The following is a 7,454-nucleotide window of genomic DNA, read 5'->3' on the forward strand; positions in this document are numbered from 1 at the left end:
ACCCCCCTACGCCCAAGTTGTATAGTTCATTTCCAAGGTGGTGTCTAGTAAGTATAGTTTACCCTTTATCCAACAGTATTTTTAGAAAGCATTGTCTCTAACAATGCTCTTAACAGATCCACACCCATACTGCATTGTAGGCACAAAAGAGTTATTCTCATGTAGATAAAGGTAACTTTATCTTTAAATAGTAACTTTAAATAGGACATGTTAACAAAATATAAGTAGTATATCATTTCAAATAGTTCTTATGTGCTGAAGACACATCTCAAGTCCTAGGAGACTTGACAACAAGCACAAAGCCCCTAATCTGAAGCCCAATCAGCTAGCCACTAGTGTGGCTAGTTTTCAAATGGACCTTTTATGAGATATGCAAACACAAATCCACTGACTATAATTTAGTATAAAGTGTGGTAATTTGGTTGCTATTCTTATTATTCTTCTATTGAACATAAGTACTTTTCGTTAGTTTTCTATACTACCATGTTTGTCTTGTTCTTGATCATTAATTGTGTTTATATCCTTCCTGGTTACAGCTAATAGACCATTTTCACAATCAGACTCAAAGAACTTTCTCTTCAGTGGGTATTCAAAATTACAGTCATTTTAAAGATACAGTAATTCTGACTCCGAATAGTGAATTTTTTGCCAGGATGCCTCAGCAAGAAATTGCTTTCTCCTCCATCAACTCCATAGCATATGGTTTTACATGTCTGCTACACACTCTTACACACAGTTACCATGACTACAAAATAACAGCCAATACTCCACAGTGCAAGAAAATAATGAGTTGAAAGATAAATCTTGGTAGCTGTTGGCTATTTGTAAGTCAGGAATTCACAAATAAAGGCCTTCCTTCTCTTGAAATTGCTATTGTAATACATCTAGGCTAAGAAGAAGAAAGGTTCTATTTCTATAAATGGTTTCTAAATATTTGTTAATTTCTCCTAGAGCTTTGAATCTCACTCTTAAAATGCAATACCATGGAAAATGCCAGACGATTGAATCTTGAATATGGCCTGTTTGTTCTTCATCATGAGTGAAGTCATTTGAATTATGCATCATCTTTCCCTCAAAAAGAATTCATTATATTACCTTATTTTTAAATCAATAAATGTTATCTCATATAAAGCTTCTCTTTGCCTTGAGACATACATAATGAGCTGTATAAGAACTTAGCTTGAGTCTAGAAATGCAAAGCTGAATAGAAAGTAATCCTTGGCTATGAGCAACTTTAGCTTAAAAAGTGAATTTGACAATTCAGTCATTTATTCAGTAAATATTATTTAAGTTCTTATGGGTTTTAGAAACTTGGCTAGACTATTAGACTTCCGTGATAATCAAACAGGTTTGTGCACTTATTGAGTTTACAATCTAGAGAGGAAGTCAGAAAACAAATGATTATTAAGCAACATAATAAGCTGTGAGAAAGAAAAAAATAAACTATGAGAAAGAAAACAATAACCCATGACATCTACCAGCTTGACACATGAGTCTCCTACTTACATAAGGGCTTTAATGTCCCTTTGAAATAATTTTATAGAACATTTACATCTGACAAAGCTACTTAGAGATGATGATAAATCATAACAAAAACAAAGTGCTCCATAATCATGTCTGAAGATAGACTATGAATAAACATTACCCTAGCCACAGAATACCAAACATCCCTTTTATCTAAGACAAATAAGTGACTGCTATTTCTTCAACAATGTTAGCTTCCTTCTAAATAAGATTTTTATTTTTTATTTTTATTTTTTGCAGTTGTGGGGCTTGAACTCTGGGCCTAGGCGCTGTCCCTCAGCTCTTCAGCTCAAGGTGAGCACTCTACCACTTGAGCTACAGCGCCACTTCCTTAAATAAGATTTTTAAAAGATACCCAATTACCGGATCATTTCTACTTTGTGCAGGGATCCAACCCAAAGTAACATCTCTCTTCTTTAAACTTTCCTTGAAATGTGCCGAATAATTCCAAATTCTACCACAGGATCTTTCCAGTGCCCTCCAACTGACACGTCCTATGGCTCCCAATGTGTACCATTCCAGTTATAATGAACAGCAAATCCAACTTCAATTAAAGTCACGTGTTCCTAGTGGTGTCTGGATGCAGGACACAACAAATACAACACTTGCAAGCAGCAATCTAGTATTCCTGTTGCTCAAGCCTTTTTCTTTTTTTTGTCACTTTTCTCTCCTCGGGCATTACAGAGGCCAAAACAATATGAAAATAGACTGGGGCTCACTGAAAGCAAGGGATAGGCAATATTTTATTAATTTATTATTCATTCATTGGCTTATATGCTGCCTTACTCCAAACACAATTTTAAGGTGTCTGATATGCAGTGATACAAAGTAGAGAGCAGCAACCTGAAAACTAACAAAGATGACACCCTGGGCCAAAGAAACATGACACTGGAATTCTAGGTCAGATTGTGGGCACCCCAAAGAATACTGGTACTTGGCAGAGACCTCTTCCCCCACAGCAGAGATTCATTCTTCCCTCTCTAAAAACCAAGGGAGGAGCTGGGAAGGTGGCTCATGCCTTGCATGCCTGAGGCCCTGGGTTCGATTCCTCAGCACCACATTAGCAAAAAGAAAAAAAGCCGGAAGTGGCGCTGTGGCTCAAGTGGTAGAGCGCTAGCCTTGAGCTGAAGAGCTGAGGGACAGCGCCCAGGCCCAGAGTTCAGGCCCCACTATGGGACCCAAGAAAAAAAAAAAAAAAACCAAGGGAGTGTCAATCACCTCTTATCAGATCTCCTGTCATGGTAAGCATTGTCTTCTCTGCTGAACATGCTCCATCCACATCCCCATTCTCAATGTCCATCTCCTCCTCTTGAAAAGCTGAATGGTTTATTCCCCTACCCTCTCCCACCCTCAGCCTTGAAGAATTTAAGAATCTAGCTAAATTACCATGCAGTGTTTCTATGGCTAGTGCTTCATCAGTCACCACTGCTCTGCTACATTGTTTGCTAATGGATCACCTGGATTAGGAGCACTTTACAAAGCCTAGATTCATAATTGAACTGTGCAGATCTGCATTGCTGGAGACAATTTATCTTTCAAAATATCTAAAAACAGGATGTGAGGGCGATCTGGCTGCGACATCTGTCACCCCATTGATCGCCAGGGTTGATTCGGCTGATCTGGCTGGCTAGGTGGGTGTCCCCTTCCTCCCTCACCGCTCCTTGTGCGTCCCTCCTTGTGCGTCCCTCCCGAAGCTGCGCGCTCGGTCGAAGAGGACGACCATCCCCGATAGAGGAGGAGCCGTCTTCGGTCAAGGGTATACCAGTAGCTGCGCTCCCCTGCTAGAACCTCCAAACAAGCTCTCAAAATATCTAAAAACATACTCTTCCAACTTCTCTACATTAGGAAGATAATTTTTGGCCTGAAACATACTTTAGGTGTTGCCATTGTATATTCTGGAAGCAATATTTCAAACTTAAAAGCCTTTTCTCAAAAGGAGTACATGGGGTACTAGCAATGACTCCATGAAAACAAGCAATGCTTTCATCTGAGTCAGCTTTGATGCCAGGAACTGGTGTTACCAGCAAACAGTGGATTTCCTTAATGATCCTTCAAAGCAAACAGTGGATTTCCTTAATGATCCTTCAAAGCAGCCTGACCATGTTGTCAAATCCCAAGTTCAGCCTCTGTTCTAGTTTCCAGCTCAGCTTACCTCACTCAGCCTAATAATTTTCAAGTGAAGCAATGGCATTCATTATATTTAAAGTAGGTAGAGGACTTGAGTTTTACTTGTCCCAATATCTAGAGTGGTACTACTGACAGACTATACTTTGTCATTAGTGACAAAGGCCCTGCAGTGCCTTTGTCAGAAAGAACTGATGATGTTCTGTTCAATGGGTCACTAGTGTTCCTATTATATTCATTGCTTCTGCTGCTTCCCATGTCCCCATTAGAGTCAGGAATCAATATACTTCACTGAGCAGAATGTGGCCTCAAAATCTCAACATACAAATCCAAGCATACTTTGTTATATTTAGCAAGAAAGAGAACACCTATTTGCCATTTCTGCCCTTACCTTTTTCCTTTTTAAGACTACCAAAGAGAGGACAGTGTTTCCAGGCCCAACCAGATGAAAGGCAATACCTTATATAAAAGTGGGGGAGGTAAGGTATGACTCAGCAGTAGAATGACTGGCAAATAATAATACCTGAGTTCAAAGCCTCTACAACACACACATACACACACACACACACACACACACACACACACACACACACATACACACACACACACACACACACACACCACAGAGAGAAAAGAAGAAAGGAGGAAGGATGGAAGGAAGGAAGGGAGGAAGGAAGGAAGGAAGGAAGAAAGGAAGGAAGGAAAGAAGGGAGGGAGGGAAGGAGAGAAAGAAAGGGAGGGAGGGTGGGAAGAGAAAGAAAAAGAAAGGACTGGAGGTATTTTTTATTTTTTAAATAATATTTTTATTATATTCAGATAGCTATCCAAAGGGTTACCATTCAACAAATCAGTTTATAAGTACAATGTATCTTGATCTATAGCTCACCCTTTCATCATTTTCCCTCACTCTTCCAGAATCATTGAACTTTATATGGTATCTCCATTTAATGTTCCCTTCAATGCTATCTTAAATGTCCCCTTCCCCATGCCTGGGTCATTTACTGTCCTAATTCTTCTAAGACAAATATCTTTTCAGGGACATGAACTCTGTAGTTGAAACTGTACTACCCCAACAGGTCTCTTTGACAGTGAATGATGCCAGCATTTATTGCTTGCTCCTTATTCAATGAGTGAACTACACCCTCTAGTGGGCAAATCCCTTGGAGTATATTGAGTTTAGAATGTAATACCACCTGCCTACTATTGTACTTGTCACTCTCTCCAATTTCACAGAATACCCAACTCAAAGTGACTGAAGAAAATAAAAAGGGTATAGGAAGGTGGAAAGACAGGGAGTATATGGCTCCTCTGCTGAAAAGCTCTAATGTATCTCTGAGTTCAGCAATGACTTGGATCAAAGGTCTCCAGAAATTCCGCCAGAAATCTTCCTGTCCATCTCTTGGATTCATCCATTTTTTTTCTTTTCTATCTTTGATTATCTACGAATATTATTGAATACATCAGCCTTCTCCATACAAAACTGTAGGGAGGCTTGACACCCTACAAGTGTTGACTTGCCATCATCAATCAAATATTTAGTTATAATGTTAACAAGTAAAACTATGCAAACATTTAGGGGCTGGTGTATACACACTCACCCAAAGAGCTGATTTTCAAACACCAGGTTCTTGGCTTGCCTTCATTAATCCTACTTTTAAATACTTAAAGAAAAACAGCCCAGTGCTCAGAGTACTTAAGTGAGCACACAGCTCTTAATTTTCAATTCAAAATCAGCATACTATAATGATTTCTGGCACCACCCAATGGTAATTTTATGAAGTATGAGTGAATCCCAATTTTGCAATCACAACAGAATCTCTCAATCAGCACAGAAGAATGCTTTAACCAAACAAAGCAATTCCACACACACACACACACACACACACACACACACACACACACACACACACACACACACACACACACAACTCATCTACTTTCAATCTCTAACACTGAAAAAAAATTCAAATACTTCAAAAAATTTGGATAATTTTGAAGTTTGTTGTCAATCCCACCCCACTTTCTGTCTTATTAAAGGTGACAATATTGTTAGAAAGGAGGATCAATTTTTTCTTATAGGAAACATGAGCTAGGTTCTGGTGGCTTGCACCTATAATCCTAACTACTCAGGAGGCTGAGATCTGAGGATAACAGTTTGAAGCCAACCTAGGCAGGACAGTCTATGAGACTCTTATCTCCAATTAACCATCAGAAAACTAGAAGGGGAGCTGCTAACCTTCCATTGGGAAAAGATCAGGAACAGTCCCAGGCCCTGAGTTCGAGCCCCATGACTGACACCCCCCTAAACCCCCCCCCCACAACTTCCTTTTTCATACAAATAGAAAACATCTTAACCATTTTGGAAGAAAAGACAACACTAGGTGCAAAAATCTTATTTTCTCAGCTTGGAACCAATGACTCATGTTTGTAATCCTAGCTACTTAGGAGGCTGAGATCTAAGGTTCATAGTTCAAGGACTCAATGAATCAGCAAAAAGCCAGAAGTAGAGTTGTGGCTCAAGTGGTAGAGGGCCATTCTTAAGCAATAAAGGCATGTGAGAACATGAGACCCTAAGTTCAATCACCAGTGCTGCACACACAACAAAGGACCTCCTCACATCAATATTGTTATTATCATTGGTACTAGGGGTTGAACTCAGGATCTCATGCTTTTGCAAGCACTTTACCATTTGGTTCACAGACCTGGCCATTTTTAAATTTTCTTGTGAAATAGGCTCTCACTATTTAACTCAAGTCAGTCCCACACTCTTCTATCCTTCTTCTTCAGCCTCTGAATGCTGGGATCACAGGTATATACCACCATGTCCAGCTCAAATTATTATTATTTTTCTAAACTGGCATTTCTCTCAACTACTTCTTACTGATTCTTTCTAGGACCAGGCTGGGATGCTTCATTCCATTGCAAAGGTGTGAGGCCCCTACTGCTACAGCAGGGAATTAACAAAGGAAGCACCTTAATAGCTCCTCAAGGGCTGGGAAGGTGGCTCAGTGGTAGAGCGCTTGCCTTGCCTGCATGAGGCCCTGGGTTCGATTCCTCAGCACCACATAAGTGAAAAAGAAAAAAAGCCAGAAGTGGTGCTGTGGCTCAAGTGGTAGAGCGCTAGCCTTGAGCTGAAGAACTGAGGGACAGTGCCCAGGCCCTAATGTTCATACCCCATGGCCAGATTCTCCCCCCCCCCAAAAAAAAAATAGCTCCTCAAGAATCAAAGAAATGACTACGGACTGAGGTTGTTCTCTCATTTTCCATTTCTGAAAGTCAGACTTTAAGTTAACTTTCTTTTCTGTAAGCTTCAATTTAGCAAAAAGATACCATAAAAATTAAAGAATTGTATTTTCTCAAAAAGAAGAAAAACATTAGTTCTTCATAGACTGTTTTCTTGCTTTCACAAAAACTTCTGCTTTCTCTACATTATGGACCTGCATCACTGAATATGTCGTTGCTTTGACTTCTGTTTCCTGAGGGTGCTCGGACAGTGAAAATTCTTCTCCCCACCTAATTGACCATACTCTAAAATTTCTTTGATCAGTATTAAGTACTTTTACTTCCCATGGTATGAAGAATTCATCCGCACCCATTCATCCAAACAGAGACATTAAGCCATCTCTGTGAGTTTCCACCTCAACTGTTTGTAAGGGCTCAACAGTCCCACTGTCTGTCAAGTAGCCAAACATGGCCAGGGCACAGTGCTCAAATGCTTCTTTGAGCATATCTCCCCACACATGAGTATGGAGGCAAAAGTTTCTTATGTAGGTATTTTTGTTTCTGTTTTTCCTAATCTGCTCCAT

General features: G+C 39.8%; 1 pseudogene; it reads right to left on the reverse strand.

The window, feature by feature from the left end:
• Positions 1-3,068: 3,068 nt before the first annotated feature.
• LOC138837288 (protein archease pseudogene) lies at positions 3,069-7,454 on the reverse strand (annotated as a pseudogene).

The sequence above is a fragment of the Dipodomys merriami genome, unplaced genomic scaffold (genome assembly GCF_024711535.1).
Source record: "Dipodomys merriami isolate MVZ:Mamm:240054 unplaced genomic scaffold, mDipMer1.0.p SCAF_27, whole genome shotgun sequence".
Classification (NCBI taxonomy): Eukaryota; Metazoa; Chordata; class Mammalia; order Rodentia; family Heteromyidae; genus Dipodomys; species Dipodomys merriami.